This window comes from Anolis carolinensis, chromosome 1 (genome assembly GCF_035594765.1).
Source record: "Anolis carolinensis isolate JA03-04 chromosome 1, rAnoCar3.1.pri, whole genome shotgun sequence".
NCBI lineage: Eukaryota > Metazoa > Chordata > Lepidosauria > Squamata > Dactyloidae > Anolis > Anolis carolinensis.
The window spans coordinates 306,083,856-306,105,597 of record NC_085841.1 but is presented as its reverse complement, the minus strand read 5'-3'; the positions used below and the strand labels follow the sequence as shown (position 1 = coordinate 306,105,597).

At 40.3% G+C, this 21,742-nt stretch overlaps 1 protein-coding gene across 3 annotated transcripts in view; it reads left to right on the top strand.

Annotated features, from left to right (window-relative positions):
- Window positions 1–21,742, top strand: part of plekhh1 (pleckstrin homology, MyTH4 and FERM domain containing H1) — a 91,059-nt gene that overhangs the window by 2,065 nt on the left and 67,252 nt on the right. The gene's annotated exons all lie outside the window — the stretch shown is intronic.

Sequence of the window (21,742 nt, the reverse complement as noted above, 5' to 3'; positions counted from 1 at the left end):
AATCAACTCTTTGGAGCAATTCCATTGTGACAATATCAGGCACTGTTTTGCTTAGAAAAAGGCAAGCAAGAGGAAAAGTGATGAAGAGTGTACATAATTTAAAATAATACACCAGAGCTTTCCAAACATTTCATGTTGGTGACCTACATTTTAGGCATGCATCATTTTGCAACACAGTAATCCAGTTTTACTCGCAAACAGGAGGTTAAATTCAACACCTCATAAGAAGTACGGACACATACATAAATGGTAATAACGAAATGCATGGGGAGACAACATATCTCATGCACACCTATCATTTATATTTTTTAAAATATACATTTCCAAAATTTGTCATTTCTTATTACATTTGTGCGGCACACCTACACATTACAACTGACACACTAATGTGCCATGACACACCGTTTGGAAACTGTCATACACAATCTGGAGAAAATGGATAGGAAGGTTCCTCCTCTCTCATAATATATAATGTGAAAAGACCAAGGAATATTAGGTGCTGTAGGCTATATTTCATATGAAAGTAGTGGCCAACACCTGTAAGTATTCCTTGCTGAAGAATCTCCTGTGAAATTTGTCAGCATAAGCTGACAGACAACTTGAAGGCACTCACACATTCACAAGACTATTTCTAGGTACCAGTCATGATGACTTCTGTCTACCAATTAGAACCAAAGGAGAAGCCCTACTTCTGAGCATCCCATGGGGATCTACCCTGTTTCCACAAAAACAAGACAGTGTCTTATATTAATTTTTGCCCCCAAAGATGCACTAGGTTTTATTTTTGGGGGATGTCTTATTTTTCCATTAAAAAGAATTCATATTTATTGTTGAACAAGAAAATGAACATTTATTATATACTGTACAGTAGATGTCATCACAAACCAGCATAACCAGACAAACACTGAATCCTATCAAGAATTTCTTGTTACTACCATTATTTCCACGTGTAACAATCTATGGTACGTACATTTACCAATCCTGCATACTCTGGTGTTCTGTTTGGCGGGCATGCTTCCAAACACAAACTTTACTTTCGGGGGAGGCCTTATATTTAGCAATTCAGTAAAACATTTACTTGGTTTTATTTTCAGTGGATGTCTTATTTTCGGGGAAACGTGGTAGTTGGCAACTATCGGAACAGCATGCTGGACTAAACAGGCCTTCTGGTTTGATCCAGCATGGTTATTCTTTGCCTTTATAAATAGATTTTTCTGCCATCAAAAATAATTGTTCCAATTATTTTAATGACAGTTTATTTGAAGGGAGATGTTGTCAAGTTGGAGTGTGTCCAGAGGAGGGCGACCAAAATGATCAAGGGACTAGAGAGCAGGCCCTATGAGGAGTGGCTTAAAGAGCTGGGCATGTTTAGCCTGCAGAAGAGAAAGCTGAGAGGAGACATGATAGCCATGTATAAATATGTGAGGGAGGAGGGAGCAAGCTTGTTTTCTGCTGCCCTGGAGACTAGGACGCAGAACAATGGCTTCAAACTACAGGAAAGGAAATTCCACCTGAACATTAAGAAGAACTTCCTCACTGTGAGAGCTGTTCAGTGGTGGAACTCTCTGCCCCAGAGTGTGGCGGAGGCTCCTTTGGAGGCTTTTAAGCAGAGGCTGGATGGCTATCTGCTGGGCGTGCTTTGAATGCAATATCTGGCAGGGGGTTGGACTGTATAGCCCATGAGGTCTTTTCCAACTATTATTCTATGATTGTATGATTTAGCCCATTGGAAATTGGTATTGAGTAAACTGCATACATCTGCAAAGACTAAAAAAGGTATGAAATAAATTATTTCAGATAGAAAACACAAATCTTTTGCCACTTGTCAAAAGTTAAATCTTTTGAACATATATTTATCTCCACCTGTCACCTCTCTTATGAAGGTTTTTCTATTTGCTGAAAGCACATAAAAGGGGAAAAGTGAGCCATTTATGCAAACTGCACATGTTAATGCAGCTGATTTTCATGATAATCAAATCAGGTTTCCTGGTTTTGTGGATCTTGTGTCAGGCAGGCCCTTCTGAAGGAACTATGATTCAAATCATGTCTGTTCCAGGATGTGCCTGTGGAAGTCAGCTTCGTAAATAGGCTGGGGCTGCCAGGCCGTACGCTTGGCGGATACGAGGGATCAAATCTTTGCTCAGGCTAAGAAATAGCACCTATGAGTCCTACCTATGTTTTGGATATAGCGATATTGTAGCAAGACAGTGGGAGTTTCACTTTCTGAACACTTAACCATTTGTTCAAATGCATAACACCTATTTCTTGAATAGGCTTTGCATATACAGTAGAGTCTCACTTATCCAAGCTAAACGGGCCGGCAGAAGCTTGGATAAGCGAATATCTTGGATAGTAAGGAGGGATTAAGGATAAGCCTATTAAATATCAAATTAGGTTATTATTTTACAAATTAAGCACCAAAACATCATGTTATACAACAAATTTGACAGAAAAAGTAGTTCAATATGCAGTAATGTTATGTTGTAATTACTGTATTTACGAATTTAGCACCAAGATATCACGATATATTGAAAACATTGACTACAAAAATGGCTTGGATAATCCAGAAGCTTGGATAAGCGAGGCTTGGATAAGTGAAACTCTACTGTATAAGCGATTAAGACACATGCTAAAAAAGGTACCACTACTATTCACCATATTTTTCTTTCTCAGCATATGTAATGCATTATCTTTTAGAAAGCATAGTTAGACCATTAAATTCTGAAATAGTGCAGGGTTATGCATATTTCCTTGGAGGTAAGTGCCACTGCACAATCTTATAGGATTCTAACTCTGAAGATGGCACAGTTGAGAGCTACTCTTACTCAAATACTTACTGAGTAAGTACTTTCCTCTTGAATGGTAGTGGAATAAATCTAATCTGGACTTCCTAGGGCAGGTCAACCAAATCTGAACCTCAAAATAGGTTGGGCTTCCCAAGTAGCTTCATTAAACTTCAGACTATAACCCATAATGCATTCACTATCCCATTCTTGGTAAATTTTATGGGAGAAAGAATGGTGGTGGAAGACCATCACATAGTGCAAGCAATGGTTTCCACTGTGTTTCATTAAGTTACTATCAGAAATATTTAAAAGGAACGAATTAGTTAGAGTTGAGTATCGCTTATCCAAAATGCTTGGGATCAGAAGTGTTTTGAATGTTGTATTTCCTTTTTTTATTTTTTGGATGGATTTGCATTAACATTCATAATGGAGATGAGAACTAAGTCTAAATACAAGATTAATTGGTGTTTCATATACACCTTATTCGCAGACCCTAAAGATAATTTTATGCAATCTTTTCAATACTTTTGTGCATGAAGTAAAGTTTATGTATATTTACCCACCAGAAAGCAAAAGTGTCTCAGCCATCCATGTAGACAATTTTATTGGAATATCAAGAATTTCAGAATTCCGGCCTAGAGATGCTCAACCTGTATTAAAAAAAAATAGATAATACAAATGGTTATGTTTTCATTTTTGTGCACCTGTGGCAGTAACTAGCAAGTCTTCTGGGCCAGTGTACTTTAGCTAATTCCTTTCCAAAGTAATTGGCCAAACCTTGAGTTAGACAAGTGAACCAAATGTACATTTAGACATAATTTTAACTGGAAAAGTGGAATTAAATCAAGGAAGAGCCATGGAGAGTTCAGGACAAATGGACCAAAACCCTAGAAAAATGGAAAAGCGCTTCAAGAGGAAGCACAGTTTGAAACTCCACATTTGAAATGTAAAATACTTTCTCAGCGGTTATTCTCTGCTTTCTTTGGCAGAGTCTATTGAAAATCTGAGGCTCATAAAAAGAAGGTGACTCTTTTGAAAATCTAGAATATATTTCCAGCGTAGCAGAAGTGGCTTGAAAATATGAGTCATGATGGAACATTTGTAAAGTTTGTAAAATGCTGAACATAATATATTATTAATTAACATTTTTGTTGTGGAATTAATTTTTCAACTACTGTATTCAAACACACAAACATAACAAGGCATTTTCATGAACTCTAAAATATAAGTGTTGATATGCATGTATGTATACATGCTTATATGCCTCTATGGAAAGACACAAGTTTTCTTTTAAAGTTTATCATAATTCTTCGACCACAGAAGGGAATAGCAGTCAGGGAGAAGACATATGTGTGCTTAAAGACCATGGATTTTGATGCAAATGTTGACTGACATGCTATGGGAATGGCATACATTATTCACCACTACGAAACACAATGAACCAGGGAAGGTGATTTGTAGAAAAAGAATTTAGGTCAGAATTTCCAAGAGAGAGAGAGAGAGAGAGAGAGAGAGAAATGTGCTGTAAACAAGTTCCCTGAGGAGATGAGCTGAAAAATATTTCTGCAGACGTTTGTAGGACTGGAATTGACACTTTCTTGGAACATGGAGATATCATTAAGTGATCTGTGACAAGAAAAATACTAGTTTGCACAGCTCTAAACCTATTTTTTTGTGTCTGGAAATTAAAATAAAAAAGGTCAAAGCAAGATTTCTTAACTCAGCCTTGAAGCACTCAGGTAAGAGCCTTGACAGAATTCTGACATATATACCGCACAACCTCTGAGGATGTCTGACATAGATGTGGGCGAAACATCAGGAGAGAAGACTTCTGGAGCATGGCCATAGAGCCCGGAAAACATACAACAACCCTGTGATCCCGGCCATTAAAGCCTTCGACAACACATTCTGACATTTGTTTTAGATCTTATGATTTTTTTCTCGTGTCAGGAGTGACTTGAGAAATTACAAGTTGCTTCTGGTGTGAGAGAATTGGCCATCTGTAAGGACATTGCCTGGGGACGCCCGAGTATTTTGATGTTTTTACTGTCCTAATGGGAGGCTTCTCTCATGTCCCCCCATGGAGCTGGAGCTGATAGAGGGAACTCATCTGTGCTCTCTCCGGGTTTCAAACCGACAACCTTCAGGTTAGCAACTCATTCTTCAAGTCATCAGTCCTGCCAGCACAAGGGTTTGACTCACTGTGCCATTGGGGGCTCCAGATATCATAATTAACCAAATCATCTTGAGATGTACTGGAAATTAATTGATTGTTTGTACTATTTATTTATATAACACCATCAAATGTACATGGCACTTAACAATAAAAATGGTTTGTTGAAAAAATTAAATGCACAGATATAGAATGAATGTCACCTGGCTTGAAAATAGTACATGTGAAAGGGATCCAGGAATCTGAGTAGACAACAAGCTGATGCAGCAGCTTGAAAAGCCAATGCAATTTTGAGTTGCATCAATAGGAGTAAAGTGCCTAGACCAGTGGTTCTCAACCTGGGTTCCCCAGATGCTTTTGGCCTACAACTCCCAGAAATCCCAGCCAGTTTACTAGCTGTTAGGATTTCTGGGAGTTGAAGGCCAAAAACATCTGGGGACCCCAGGTTGAGAATCACTGGCCTAGACTGAGGAAAGCAATAGTACCACTCTATTAATCTTTGATAAGTCATCATCTGGAATACTGTGTCCCTTTCTGGGCACCGCAATTCAAGAAGGATATTGAAAAATTGGAACATGCCCAATGGAAGGTGACCATACCCTATAAAAAGCAGCTTAGGTAACTAGGTATGTTTAACCTGGAGACAAGGGAACCGAGGGGTGATGTGATAGCCACATTTATATATTAAAGATGGAGCTAGTTTGTTTACTCCAGACATTAGGACACATAGCAATGGATTCAAAGTACAAGAAAAGAGATTCCACCTAGACATTAGAACCTCCTGACCATTAGAGGCATTTGAGAGTGGAATATGCTGCCTGGGTGTTTGGTGGAGTCTCCTTCATTGTAGGCTTTTAAACTGAGGCTGGGTAGGCATCTGCCGAGATTGCATTCATTGTGTGTTCCTGTACGGCAGAGGGTTGGATTGGATGGCCCTGGTGGTCTCTTTCAGATCTTTGGTTCTGCTTCATTTATCAAGTTTATGCAGAGTGTCACATGCACTAGCCACTGAAAGTAAGTTAGTTATTTTCACAATACAAAACTTGTCATATAAAGGATAAACATGGCACACAAGTTTTGTGTGATTGTGAGCTGGTCAAAGATCCCAAAGCAGGTCCCATCTCTAAACAACCAGAAGCATTTAAACAACAGTCTCTTAGAGTTAAAGCCTGTCTTACTTGATTTATATCCTGTAATTAGTTTTCAGGAAGAGTTTTGCAGGCTCAAAATACATCAGTGGGGCTATTCACATAGAAAAAAGGAGCCTAGAAACATTGACCCAGTACTTTAAATACCGTGTTGCTTTCAGCTGCATCCCTTGAAGAAGAGATGATTGAAATTCTAGCTGGGTACAAAAGGGTATTGTTAAATGAAAGCAAATTAGGATGAGATTTCATGTCGCTAAGAGCCACAGCTTTGGTATGCAAGAGAGTCAAACAGCAAGGGCAGGGTAGAAGTATCAAATGTTTAATATTGCTTCGCACCACCCTTTGCCAAGGAAGTTCCTGGGAGCCTTTATAGAATCAGTTTCCATTAGCGCAAAGTTACAGTATTGCTCAGCAAAAGTTGTCACACATCATTATTCTGGTCATGAGCTTAGCTGCAAGAGGTAAGAGTTCTGGCAATGTGATCGAGGACGAGGGGAATTTAATCTGTCTTCAGAGGATTTCACAGCCACACTAAATGAATAAAAGATCATGTTAGTGTAGTGTTTTGTGTGTTGGGTTAGGGCACCGGAAGATCAGGCTTCAAATCTCTGCCCAGTTGTGGAAACCTACAAGAGCAAGACACTCACTCTCAGCCTCAGAGGAAGGCAAGAACAAATCCCCTCTGAATAAATTCTCCAAGAAAAACCTCTTGATAGACTCACTTTAGGATTACTATACATCAGAAATTATTTGGAGGCACACAACATGATTATAGTGAAGTGGTTCTCAGCCTATGGATCCCCAGATGTTTTGGCCTTCAACTCCAGAAATCCTAACAGCTGGTAAATTGGCTGGGACTTCTGGAAGTTGTAGGCCAAAACACCCGGGGACCCACAGGTTGAGAACCACTGGTATAGTGCATCCAAGGATGAAGAGGGATCCCTTACCTGTGCTATTTTATTTGCTGACAATTTATGGCATATTGTAATAATCTATATACCTGAACAGGGCCGTTAGGTATGGTGTGGCAGCCCCAGATACCTGAAATCTTACTGTACCATCCAAAGAGTTAGTGAGTCCACTATACTGTTAGGACAGTGGTTCTCAACCTGTGGGTCCCCAGGTGTTTTGACCTACAGCTCCCAGAAATCCCATCCAGTTTACCAGCTGTTAGGATTTCTGGGAGTTGACGGCCAACACCTCTGGGGACCCACAAGTTAAGAACCCCTACATTAGGAGGAGAGACAACTAAAATAAGTGCCATATGTTGGGCAGATTTTGGAAATGTTACTTTTAAAAACTTTCCAGAATCCCCCAACCAACATGGCCAGTGGTGTCAGGACCCAGGCTGCAGAGCACCAATAACCATGCGCAGAGACCAGAATCTATCTAATATCTTTATTAAAGGAATATATAAAGTCAATAAAAACAAGTGAAGAATATAGTTCAGAAGTAGACCTTTCAGGAAAGGCCAAATATAGTCCAGGAAAACAATGTCCAATATGAGATATTAAAGTCCAAAGTTATAATCCACTTCACCGAAACACACACTATTTGACAAGCAATAGTGTGGGGAACTGTCCATAGTCTTTGAGGCTTAAGGTAAATCCGAAGGAAACTGGAAAACAAGGCTTGAATCAGAGAAGCAAGGTCCGTGGTTTAAAACACAAGGCAAGGCAAGACTTGAAACTTGGCAAGATCAAACTTGAAACAAGGCAAACATGAATCAAAAACTGAGTCCATAGAAGTCCATGGTACAAGGCTGGGCTGGAAACTTGATCCGGGATCTGGGAACTGGAGTACGAAGTCTACACACGATTTCACTCCTCAAGCCGACGAATTGACTCCGCAAGGATTCCTTTGCGGGCAAACACCTATATAGGATCTTGTTTTCCCGCCAAGGAACACTTTCTCTGGGGAACAAGAAACGAAACCTATACTGTGTCCAGATGCATGACTCCTTAAAGTTTCCCAAGGGAAGCAGACTTAATCAGCTAATTGTCTGGCAGCTATCCTGGCGCTCCGGCGAGTCGCCTCTCGAGCGCCCCTATCTTGATTATAATAATCCCGGCGAGAAAATGGGGGAGATTTCTGCTCAAGGCTTGTTTGGCTGACTTCTTGTGGGCAAACATCTTGCAGGTGCAAGGGCTCCAATTCTGGCTGAAACGGTGGGAAACCCAAGTTTTCCTCTTCATCTGCCTCAATAGTACCAGGAACGGGACTACATGGCCCATGAGTCATCACAAGTGGCTATAGTGAATTGGGATCCTCAAGAGTTGTAGTACCAAAAGTAACCATAACCACCAACATTTTTCAGCCATGACCCTGAAAAATAGGTTTTTAACCATTGTACACAGCTTTTAATCCCATTCATGGGAGAAAAGCGGGATAAAAATAAATAATGGGTGCATTCAAGACTGCAATAATTATTAATGAGGAGGAAGACATAAGCTAGGAGAGGCTGCGGCTGTTTGCTTTTGCCTGAGCCTACTAGGAAGGGCAAAATCTCACCCCCTTCTCACCCTAAGTTGAGTTTAAACTACTTTTGCTCTTTGTACCCATTTCACAGCAATGGAATTAAGGCGAGGAGAGAGAGAGAAGGTGGGAGGAGGAGAGAGAAACTGGTATTTCAAAAGCAGCTCAAAAAGTGGAGCCAAATAGGATTAATCAAAACTGTTCCTGGCACATCAGGACAGTTGAAGGGCATGCAGAAACTAAATTGTCAACATGAGGAGCTTCTTCTTTCTACTCAGAAAATATACTAGATGCCTCAGCAATTGTACTCCCTTGTAAGCAGACAACACAAGGCACAATGTTAAGCCCTTTAACTAAATAGCCCATCACATGAAGATAATAAATTCCTTTGAGATGAGGTACCACATATCGCACAGGCAGAATGGAGACATCCGCAGGTCCCAGGCTGAGCAACCCATGTGGGTTGGATGTGTTCCCACTTTACATGTTCATTATCCCTAGATTGTGTATCATGTGAGCATAGCTAATGCCTCAGTGCGGTGCAAGGCTTTCAGCCAGAACACTTGTTCTTTTGCATTCCTTTCAGGCAGCCTCAGATGAGGAGCCAGCCTCACAAAGCAATCCCCAAACTAGGATGCAATAGTTATTGTGGGTTCTGGCATTTGTTGGTGCAGTGTCTGAGCCACCCACAAACTACCCTAGATATAGATCCCCTATAACTGATCTGAATACTTGTTAGCATCACCTTGTTACTTCCAGTGCCCTCCTTTCCATCATTGCTTGGAAGTAATGATAACATTAACACTTTACATGGTGGGGTGCACATAAAGGCATAGGAATGTTTTTTATGAAATGATATTATTGGTTGTCTATGTATTTTTAAAGAACATTCCTATATATTGACGAATATTCTCATTTAATGAATAGCCTTTAGCTATTACTTTGTAGTCGTACACATTTTTGGCAGACAATGTAAGGCAACTTTTTGAAATGTTAGCCCTTTTTCATTTAATATCACCTACACCCCCTGCATAGGCTCTAATAAGTATAGTGGGCTGTATCTGCAGGAGTTCATTTGTGGAACCCACCATTCATACAAAAAAATGCAGATAGTCACGCCCCATATTATGAAATGACATTGAAATGAGCCTGAACACTTCAATGTGTCCATGTTCACATTTACTGCTTTGGGTGAGAGATCTGGCAGTCCCATGGTAACACTAAAATTACAAGAAATCCAACAAATAATAGGGGAAACAGAAAAAGTACGGTAACCGCTCTTCTGAAAACACACCTATGCACTTTATGGAGAGAGGGAGAACTAGGACACTTTAACCCATTGGAACGCTAACTAACCCGCTTATATAATATGGCTGCTGTGGTACATCTTAAATGAACACCAGTGTTAGCCATTTTTAATGTAATTTTATCTTAATTGTTTTTAGAGTATTTATTGTAATGTTTTCTCATGTTTTAGTTTATTATATCTTATTGGACTGTTTTTGTTTTATTTTCATTTTGATGCTTAATTCTTTTATTGTAAGTTTACTGTAGTTACTGAGCATTATCCTGTATTATTTTTGATGTGTTTGTACTCATTTGAGGCATTGAATGTTTGCCTTTTGTGTGTGTGTGTAAACAGCCCTGAGTCCCATCAGGGAGAGAGCACAGTCTAGAAATAAAGCTTCATTATTATTATTATTATTATTATTATTATTATTATTATTATTTTATGTAATCATATTTAGATTTTTCCCATCGTTAAAAAAAGATTAAGAGAAACCTTTTCTCCTGAAATTCCTGCCACCTTCAAATGTTTCACTCCTATTGCCTCCTGTCTCGATGTACTAGAACAACATTTACTGAATTCTGAATATCTTCCAAACATTTAATATTTATTCGTTCCTGTTGTCTTTTGAGATTACCTTTGCCTCAGAGCTTAGAAAGAAATGTTGGAATCATACAGTTATCTAGAAGTTGTTGAACTTTTATTATTCCTCAGCACTCCCTTTACTGGCCAGGACTGACAGGACCCACAATTCAAGAATATCTGGTGAGCCAATTGATTCTTATTATAAGAATTTAGAATAAACACCATTCTCCAGCCAACAGTTGCACTAACATCCATATATAAACCTAGCATGATCTGAGTTCTACAAAGTGCAGAAAGAACTCTTTGTTTTTAGTTCATTTGCTGAACCATCAGCATTGCATAAGCATATAAGTACTTTCCCATTTGAGAGCATTTATTTCAGTGATCTTCAAGAAGAACATGTCATGTAAGCTGAGCCTTAGGGCAAAGGAGTTCAGCGTTTCAGGGCAAGGAAGGAAAAACAGTGAAGCCATGGGATAATTCAGATGGTGACTCATTAGAATCAATTTCCCCTTGAGTGGGGAACTTAATAAAACTCATTAAGAAGTCGGGAATGTTAGTTGCTTTATAAATCAGCTGCCCCAAACCTACAGGATGATCTGCCGGTAGAGCTCTCACAGCTAAATTCATGGTTGGAATTTAAGAGACAATTGAAGACCTATCTCTTCCAGGAGGCTTTTGTTCTGTGTATTTTACTATATGTATTTCATAATTTTAATACAGTAGAGTCTCACTTATCCAACATAAACCTGCTGGCAGAACATTGGATAAGCGAATATGTTGGATAATAAGGAGGGATTAAGGAAAAGCCTATTAAACAACAAATTAGGTTATGATTTTACAAATTAAGCACCAAAACATCATGTTATACAACAAATTTGACAGAAAAAGTAGTTCAATATGCAGTAATGCTATGTAGTAATTACTGTATTTACGAATTTAGCACCAAAATATCACGATGTATTGAAAACATTGACTACAAAAATGCATTGGATAATCTAGAACGTTGGATAAGTGAGTGTTGGATAAGTGAGACTCTACTGTATATGTGTTTTACATAATCTTTCATGATTATGTGTTTTAACAATGTTGTGACCTGCCTTGAGCTGCAAGGAGAGGCAGGTAAGAAATAAAATAATAACAACAATAATAAAAAGAGTGAGAACCCAGTCAGTACCATCATCTCCAAATGAATTTACTGCAGATTGTGGTATTCTATGAATACTGGACAGTTAATAAATCAGATGGAGCAGCTTATTCAAAGTGACATTAGATCAAATTTTGGACTTCTAGCATTCTAATTTCCAGCAATAATCCTCTCTCTTGTTTTCAGCTGACAATGAAATTGCACATTTTTATCAGGATATGAATCATGCAGCTCTCCTCCAGATGTTATTGGGCTGCCAGTCTAAGAAGCTCTACTCAGCATAGGAAATGGCAAAGAATGCTGGATGTTGCAATCCAACAAGATCTAGAAGACTGCATGATTTCCAATCCTGAAGCAAATATATCTCTTCCCTTCACCCTGATCCAGAAATGAGGTGGGAGCTTGTAGTCCAACAGCATCTGGAGGGCCACAAAGTTCATACCAATGCATACCAGTGCATTGAACAAGGAAGAAAATATAGTCATCAATGCAGTAAATAATGTTTGCCAGTAGGTGGCAGCAACAGGCAGGAAGATAATTGCATCCGGAAAAAGAGATTGAGGCCCCTTCCACACAGCTGTATAAAATTCACATTGAACTGGGTTATATGGCTGTGTGGAAGTGTCTTGAGAACCTTCTTGATGCTGCAAGAATTAACAGCATTGAGAGCTTGTGAGCATGTGCAGAGTATCTTTTTTCTTTAGCAATAAGTAACCACACCATTACAATTTGGGAGAGCTCTCAAAGTTGGAGGGTGCTTTTCAGGCAAGTTATTCAAAATTAGCCCATTGGTCTTCACAGAACTATTCAAGACAATGACGCATATATACACACTCATAACTGCGGAACCTGTATCTGCCATTTTACTTACCTATGTTCAGAGGAAAATGGTCTCTAGAAATGTTCTGGGTCCTTCAGGTAGTTTTATGGTTTGCTTCCATACCATAAAACCACCTGAAGGATCTAGCATATTCTCAGGGCCTTTCCACACAGCCATATAACCCAGAATATCAAGGCAGAAAATCCCACAGTATCTGCTTTGAACTAGGCTATCTCAGTCCACACTGCCATATATACCAGTTCAAAGCAGATAATGTGGGATTTTATTCAGCTGTGAGGAAGCGGCCTTAGAAAGTTGTTCTGGAAACCAAGCAAATTCCTCAAGAGGCCATTTTCCTCCTGGAATAAATGTATAAATGTAGAGTCAACACGGTGTAATGGTTTGAGTTTTAGACCAAATTCCCACTCAGCCATGAAAACTCTTTGGGTAATCTTGAGCAAGTCATGTTCTCTCAGGCCCCTTCTACACTGCCATATAATCCAGATTATCAAAGCAGATAATCCACATCTGCTTTGAACTGGATTATCTTAGTCTACACTGCCATAGAATCAAGTTCAAAGAAAGTAATCTGGATTTTATATAGCAGTGTAGAAGGGGCCTCAGTCTCAGAGGAAGGCAACAGCAAACTTTCTCTGAAGAAAGCCTTCCAAAAAAATCCCATGATAGGTGCATGCTAGGGTTGCAATAAGTCAATGGTTCTCAATGTGTGGGTCCCCAGATGTTTTGGCCTTTAACTCCCAGAAACCCTAACAGCTGGTAAACTGGCTGGGATTTCTGGGATTTGTAGGCCAAACCACTGGGGACCCACAGGTTGAGAACCACTGCCATAAGTGGAAACAATTTGAAGGCACATAAGACACAAATCCCCGCTTGATCCCCAAAAGAGGACATTTTAGGAGTAACAAGTAAAAATACTTTAGTTACTAGTAGTTGGATGATTATTTTTTTATTTATGCCCCACTTTTTCTTCACAAAGGAGACTCAAATTGTCTGATATTAAAGCATTTAAATACAATTAGAAATCCACAAATATATTTGTATATCCAAAAAAAGATGGCATGGGTGAGGGCTTTACTTATGGTGCATTACTTCCACTTTCAAGGTCAGCGGAGGCTGGTGGCTCCCAGGGCACCGTGGAGTGATGGATCTGTTTCAACTTTATTTTGGGGTGGAATTCAGCACCCTGGATTGCTGAACTCTTATCTCCCAAATACTGCTTCTTATTTCTCAGTTCTGCCAAATAACTGTACAGTAGTGGTTTCAGCAAATATTAGCCTTAAGGGAGAAGCTGCGGATTTGATGGGATCCCCCAAACAGACCTGGTTTCACTTTAGTTCTGGGTTGTATCAGCTGTGTTTGCTTCCATGAACCTTTGAATGACCTCTTCTGGATGATTCAGGCGGAGGAGAGCTCAGCAGGCAATTTCTTTCTGGGAATGAGATGATTTTCTGCAGTCACACTTTACTCTGACAGCCCTGAGAGAGAGATAAGAGAGCAGAGAATTCAAACATTTGGGAACAGTCTGCCAGCTGTCAAGATGAAGCTAAGACAAAAGCCAAAAAGACATTTGAGAAAATCGAGCCTCATCACTGATTAGCTGCTGTCACCTTTCAGCCCTTTCAATCTGTCAAAAACCTTCCCTGTCATTTCTTTGGAACCTCTAGTGTTTCAATTGTTCAGCAATAAGTCAACATTATTCACATTTTTGCAGAACAGTGAAGTATAATGAGTTGTTGAGGGTTAAACTGGAATTTAAATCTGTTTCTGATCTTGGTAGTCCATAGGGCAATTCTATTATTCCCCAAAAGCAAAAAATAGAGATACAGTATAGAAAACGTCTTAATTCATGACTTCAGATCTGACAGATTTACTCTACAGACACAGCCAATAATGATTTAAAATCTATATCAAATGTTAAATTATGTATGGCTCAAAAAATCAGAATCCGTTAAGGAAAGGCACAGGGACCAACATGGTGTAGTGGTTTCCAAAATCAGACTATTGCTCTGGAAGCTAGTGTTTTCATCCCTCCTTGACCATGAAACCCACTGGGTTACCTTAGACCAGCGTTTCTCAACCAGGGGGCATTCAGTGGGGTCACCAAAGACCAGTATATTTTGATGGTCATGGGGGTTCTGTGTGAGAAGTTTGACTCAATTAGATCATTGGTAGGGTTCAAGGGGATTTTTGATTGTAGGTGAACTATAAATCTCAGCAACTACAACTCCCAAATGTCAAGGTCTATTTCCCCAAAACTCCACGAGTTTTCACATTTAGGCATATTGAGTATTTGTGCCAAGTTTGGTCCAGATGCATCATTGTTTGAATCTACAGTGCTTTCTAGATGTAGGTAAACTACAACTCCCAAACTCAAGGTCAATGCCTACCAAACCCTTCCAGTATTTCCTGTTGGTCATGGGAGTTCTTTGTGCCAAGTTTGGTTCAATTCCATTGTTGGTGGAGTTCAGAATGCTCTTTGATTGTAAGCGAACTATACATCCCAGCAATTACAATTCCCAAATGACCAAATCATTCCCTTTCCCCAACCCCACCAGTATTCAAACTTGGGCGTATTGAGTATTTGTGCCAAATTTGATCCAATGAATGAAAATACATCCTGCATATCAGATATTTACATTACAATTCATAACAGTAGCAAAATGACAGCAACAAAGTAGCAACGAAAATAATTTTATGGCTGGGGGTCACCGCAACATGAGGAACTGTAATAAGGGGTTGTGTCATTAGGAAGGTTGAGAACCACTGCCTTGGGCATATCAGACTCTCTCAGCCTTAGATGAGGGCAATGGCAAATCTCTTCTGAACAAACCCTGCTAAATAAACCCTGTAATAGGGCTGCCTTAGGATTGCTAAAGGTTGAAAGTGACTTGAAGGCACACAAAAGCAATGAAAAACGCATACCGGTAGTTTAGAAGTGCTCACTTTTACATTGGTAAATGTAAAGGTAAAGGTTTTCCCCTGACATTAAGTCTAGTTGTATCTGATTCTTGAGGTTGGTGCTCATCTCAATTTCTAAGCCAAAGAGCTGACGTTGTTTATAGAAACCTCCAAAGTCATGTGGCCGGCATGACTGCATGGAGTGCCATTACCTTCCCATTGGAGTGGTACCTATTGATCTACTCACATTTGCATGTTTTCAAACTGCTAGGTTGGCAGAAGCTGGGGCTAACAGCGGGAGCTCATCCCGCTCCCCAGATCTGAACTGCTGACCTTTCGGTCAGCAAGTTCATCAGCTCAGCGGTTTAACCCACTGCACATTGAGCCTGTGGATAATCAAGTAAAAAAGAAAAAGAGAAAACAATTGATCTGAGCATGATTTCCAGGTTGGACTGCTACATCACCTACCTGCAAATAAAGTCAATTGAATACTTTTGGGTTTAATGCATGGACAGATTTTAGCCCTGAACTATATTTTGGATAAAAAAGCAGGTACAAAATACATAAAGAAAGACTAGACATGCACAGAATAACATTGAGAGATCTTTGAAGATTCTAATTGGGTTAAAAAACCAATGTGCTTGCCTTGGTGTCCTGTATTTAGAATCAGTATAAACCGAGAGGGGATAGTCCCTCTACCCAATTATGTTGGTTAATTGGGAAAGAATAGGATAATTGTTTCCAATTCAGGTTCTCCGGCTGACCAAGGCAAACAAAACCATTGCCTTATACTTCTTGTAGGGGTGTGTATGTGTGTGCTTGCATTCACAAACACTATGCTCCATATTTAAACCTTGCCAGGAGCCATCTAGATCAGTGTATGCTATTGTTTCCTTCATTGGCTAAGTTCCAAGTAGTTTTCATTCCTTCAAAAATTACCCATATCCATAGCAAATGGACTGGTTCTTTCCTTCCTGAGATATGGGATGTTTGATGATATTTACATGGCACTTACCAGACAACTTGCTGACTCAAGTGAAAGGTGTGTGTGGAGTGGGGGAGAAACACAGCGTGTACTGCACACCATCCAGCCCCAGGCACACAATGACTATAGAAGAGCTTATCTGTTCCCCGAACACATTCTTCTTTGCTGTGGCCTTGTCACTCCTACACCTTTGCTTCTCATTCTTTACCCCCTTCATAATCCGGAACAGCCACAGAAGAGAACTATGCACATATTACTTTTTTTTGTTTTGAGACTCCAATCACTACTGATGGCAGAATGATGAAAATGAAAATCTCTGGCATGTTAATGTGGTTCAGCAGTGAAATATTTGACAAATCTAGTGCATACCACTTGCTTCAAAAACAAAGAAGCCGTTTTGGGGACACATCAACAGCGACAAAGAGTGTGCAGAGATTTTGGGATTCTGAAATAAAATTCAATAAACTACAGGAGGATAAACTAGCTATAGGAAAGAAGGTCAAGGTGGCTGAGTGAGATTGCCATCTTACCCAATGAGCCATGTTTTTCATGGAATGTGTCCATGTGGACCATCATTTGGCTTGGACTCCAAACATTCATTTTCAGAAAAGAAAGTCTCTAGTCCTTATAAGAGCAAAGTTAAGAGCAAAGATCTGCCCCTGCTTTCTGAGTATACTTATAAAGGTAAAGGTAAAGGTTTTCTCTTGACATTAAGTCTAGTTGAGTCCAACTCTGGGGGGGGGGGGGTGCTCATCTCCATTTCTAAGCTGAAGAGCCAGTGTTGTTTGTAGACACCTCATAGGTCATGTGGCTAGCATGACTGCATGGAGCACCATTACCTTCCCGCTGAAGCGATACCTATTGATCTACTCACATTTGCATGTTTTCAAGCTGCTAGGTTGGCAGAAGCTGGAGCTCACCCTGTCCTGCGGATTCGAATCGCCAACCTAATGGTCAGCAAGTTCTGCGGCTTAGTTGTTTAACCCGCTGCTCCATTGTGATTCCTGAGTATACTTAACTAATGAGTAAATTCTCATGACTATGATTGACGTTGATGAGCTGTTGTCTGTTCGTTTCATTTCCTAGTTCCTTGGGTCAATGTAAAAGCTGTTCAGGAAAGTTTTAATTTTTGGAGGAAAGTTTGCTCGTGCCTGTTTTGCCAAGCTCATTGCAGAGGCATAGGAAATGATGGAGCCATTAAGCGAAGGAGGAGGGATGCAACAAAACCGGACAAAGTGCAAAACAGTAATTAGTATTTAAGGTTATTGGTTTCCAAGACTGGCTTGGTGTTGCAATGTTATGCATTTTTATTAGATGTCAAAGGGGATGGGGGGGGGACAGGTTCCATTTTATGATGGGCAGTCAGTTTTCAGCCACTTGATGTGGAATCAAAAGAGATATCCTCTTCTTGCCATCTACTCTCCTCCCCACCATGCCTCTCCCCCAACACTTTCCCCAACCTGGATTTATCTCCCATCCCCTCTCCCTGTTTGGCAAAAGTGGCAGCAACACTGCCTTCAAGAGCTGCCTGTATTAAGTCATTGCTTTACAAGGCAGGCAGGCAGGCAGGCAGCAGAATGAATTGAAACACAGGGAGGGAATTGCAAAGAAGGTACAAGGTGAAGTAAGCTAAGGAGGGAGGACAGAGAGTGTTGCAGATGAATGTAAGAAAAGAAAACTGTGGCAGCATAAGAAGAGGAGAAGGAGGGAGAACGAAGCTGCAAGTGGCAAACTGCAAAAAAGCAAAGGAAGGGGGCATGGCGATGGCGTGACATGAGGCAAAGGAGAGTGAGATGTGATGGTAGGTGGCAACGGGTGAGAGAAGTGGGCATAAGGTGATAGACACTGCAAGAAAAGGGAAAGTGGTGGCACAAGATGTGGCAAGGAAGGGTGGGAGGTGCAAGCAGCAAGGGCATGGAAAACATGCAAGGTGAGGCAAGGAAACAAGAGATATCTAGTCGCAAAGTAGGTTTCGAAGGCATCAGAAAGCAGGAGAAAAGGAGGGAAGGAAGGCAGGAGATACCATGAATGGAGCAAGAGAGTACAGGCAGTCCCCATGTTACAAACATCCGACTTACAAATGAATCATAATTAAGAATGAGGGTGAGACAAGAGGAAAGGAAATAAATCTGACCCTAGGATGGGAAATTTACTCCTAGAAGAGTTATCATGGGGGGAAAGTGTCTCCACTGAAGCTTTATCACCAATCCTTGTTTCCACAACAAGCCCTTTTTTTTTCTTTCAAAATCCAGTTATCACAAGGACAGAAAGTGAAGTGAAATCTTCTGAAAGGGCACAGACAGCAAAACAAATGTCACAAGGGTGTTAACCCTTCCATATGTTATCCAATACATACATACATATGCATAACAAAAAGTTGTTTTCATACCAGGCATCCCCGTGACCAATGTATGTGATTCCTATTTTGCTGCTTATTCTCACAACTCTGTCAGATTGATTTGCTGAGAGGCAACAATGGCCCGAGATCAGTCCATGGCCATATAGGAATTTGAACCCTGCTCTAAGGAGTAACATTTCTAGTTATTTTCAAACTGTGACTTTTGACTGCATTTTAAAAGGCATTTTGACACAAAGATTCCATGTATTATGCTGTCCTATTATTAATCCTTTTTTTCCACTAAAAAGGTAACATTAGTAAAGAAAGTACGACAAACAGTACAACAAACAGAAGTACAATATAATGTGGCGATAGAGTAATTGAAGTAGGTTATTTTTAACCTCACAACAAATAATGGGACAAATTATGTCCCAAAAGTAATATTTCAAGGTCTGAACATTAATTTTGAGTATTAGGATGATGATGATGATTGTGACATTGTTATATTTATTTGTATCATACTTGTCTCTCTTGATTGAGACCCAAAGCAGCTACTATACCTTATGTTAATAATGCTACTATCAGCATTGTTTTTATCCATCAGCATTTTTATTTCAGGCATTCCTTGCTTCTACTATTACAGTATGTCTATGCAGAAGACATTTATTTTTAAATTTCCATTTTTGTTAGTCTCCAAGATGTGATGTATCTTAGATCTCCTGGTTCTGGACATGCTTTCCTTTGTCGCCAGTCTCACACTGAAATGTTCATTAGCGAGAGACAGAGGTTCTATTCTCTCTTGTTCTTTTAAAAAAAAGACCCTTTGGGAAAACTTTAAACAGATCAAAACTGGTTATTTATTACAATACAATAGCAACTTCAAATAATTATTAACATAAATGGAAAACTCAGTCCCATCGTCTGCTCCCTGCCAGGTGCTGTTCACGACAGAGCTAGGAATCATTAGGACACAAAAGCTTCCTTGAGTGAGACTCAGCAGCTGCATCAGTAGTAAATTCAGCTCTGTCTAGACATCTTTAATCAGTGCCTGAAAACAGACATATGACACTTTCTAGCTGCCTGCCTCTATTCAGCCTCCATTCAGCTACCTGTGCATAGAGTCTCCCGTCCTTTCTTCTGTAACTGCTTTCCATATCACACTGTGCCAGGTACCATTACTTTGCTCAGCTCTGGACCTTTCTCCACTACAGTGGTAAACCCAGATTTGCTGCAATGTACAGTCATCCTTCCACACGTAGTTTTGGCTTTTGCAGATTTGATTGGAAACCCAAGTCCTCCTTTGTGACCTTCTGGTCAATGTCCTCTGGTCATGCTGGAATTTCCAAGAGATTTCTAGAGAGAACACCTCTCTGGGGACTTCATCCCACGGTCTTCGGACTCCATTTCCAAAGGAAACAAGCCTCATGAGAGTCCTCCAGAGGTCATCAGACAACGTAAGGGACTTCTGGTGGTACTCTGTGGTGCTGCGTTTCCCAAGCACATGGAAATAAACCCTGAAGACCTCTATTAGGAGTTGGGTGTCAATCAACTTCTGATAGAGAAAGATGGGGTACAGCGGAGGAAAGACAGGGGAAGGCACAGTAAGTAAGTGGGATGGCTGGCCATCTCTGAAGATGAAAAAACAGGAGTTAACCATGTGAGACTGCTTTGCCCCACTTTCCCCCTGCACATTTGATGAGGTCCTAGGACCCTCTTGGTGGTTCAATGCAGTTCGGCAGCCAGGCTTCTAACAGGAGCAAACTACAGGGCGCGTTCTACGCCTCTGTTTAAGGAGCTCCACTGGCTGCCGTTTGTTTTCCGGGCCCAATTCAAGGTGCAGGTTATCACCTACAAAGCCCTAAACGGTTTGGGACCCACCTACCTTAGAGACCGCATCTCCCCCTATGAACCTGCACGATCTCTTCGCTCTTCGGGGGAGGCCCTCCTCTCGCTCCCACCACCTTCGCAGTTGCGGCTGGTGGGGACGAGAGAGAGGGCCTTCTCCGCTGTGGCCCCCCGCCTCTGGAACTCACTCCCGAGGGAGATTAGACAGGCCCTCACCCTCCTTGCCTTTTGAAAAAGCCTTAAAACCTGGCTTTTCCAGAGGGCCTTCGACGACTAATTTTTGGGGGTTGATTTGTCTGCCCATTTAATTTAATTAGAGAGTGTTCTGCCATGATTATTGATACCTTGCTGAATACTTCTGCCACGAAGCTACAGAAGCCCTCTATTTCGGCCTAGAACTGTTTTATCTCCTTGTTTTTAACATGTGATGTATGTATTGATTGTATGACTGCTTTTCATGTTTGATTTTACAATGTGTAATTTGTCACTGTTTTTATTATTGTTGTGAGCCGCCCCGAGTCCCCTCGGGGAGATGGGGCGGGATATAAGAATAAATTTATTATTATTATTATTATTATTATTATTATTATTATTATTATTATTATTCCAGCAGAAGCCAACCATAGAGTCATGCTGGAAGAAACAGACATTTCTAAAGAGGTGTTATCTCAGGTAAAAAAAATAGCAATTTCTTTGTGTTGTCAAAGGCTCTCATGGCTGGAATCACTGGGTTGCCTTGGGGTTTCCAGGCTGTATGGCCATGTTCCAAAAGCATTCTCTCCTGACGTTTCACCCATATCTATGGCAGGCATCCTCAGAGGTCACAACCCAGCAATTTCTTTATTAGTGGTTGCAAAGGCAATCCCCCCAACAAATTTTGCCAAGAAACCCTTGTGATAGATTTGTTTTAGGGTCATCATAAGTTGGAAACAACTTGAAGGTATGCTGCTAGCACAACAAAAAAAGAGCTAGATTTTTGTTATTAAACCCAGTATTCGTAAAAATAAAAACTATAGGGTTTAGTTTCCTAGACATGAGATTACTAGAGCCTTGCGGTATCTCTATCTTATTGAAATAATCATGTAATTACGGATTTCTTCCTGTAGAGAGCAGTAGAACATTATGCTTAGATATCTTACCAGTATACTGTTCTACAACTCTAGTGAGTAGCACATCTCTGCTTTCTATTTCTTAATTTATTCATGTTTCTTAAAGTTCATATGAAGGAGAACT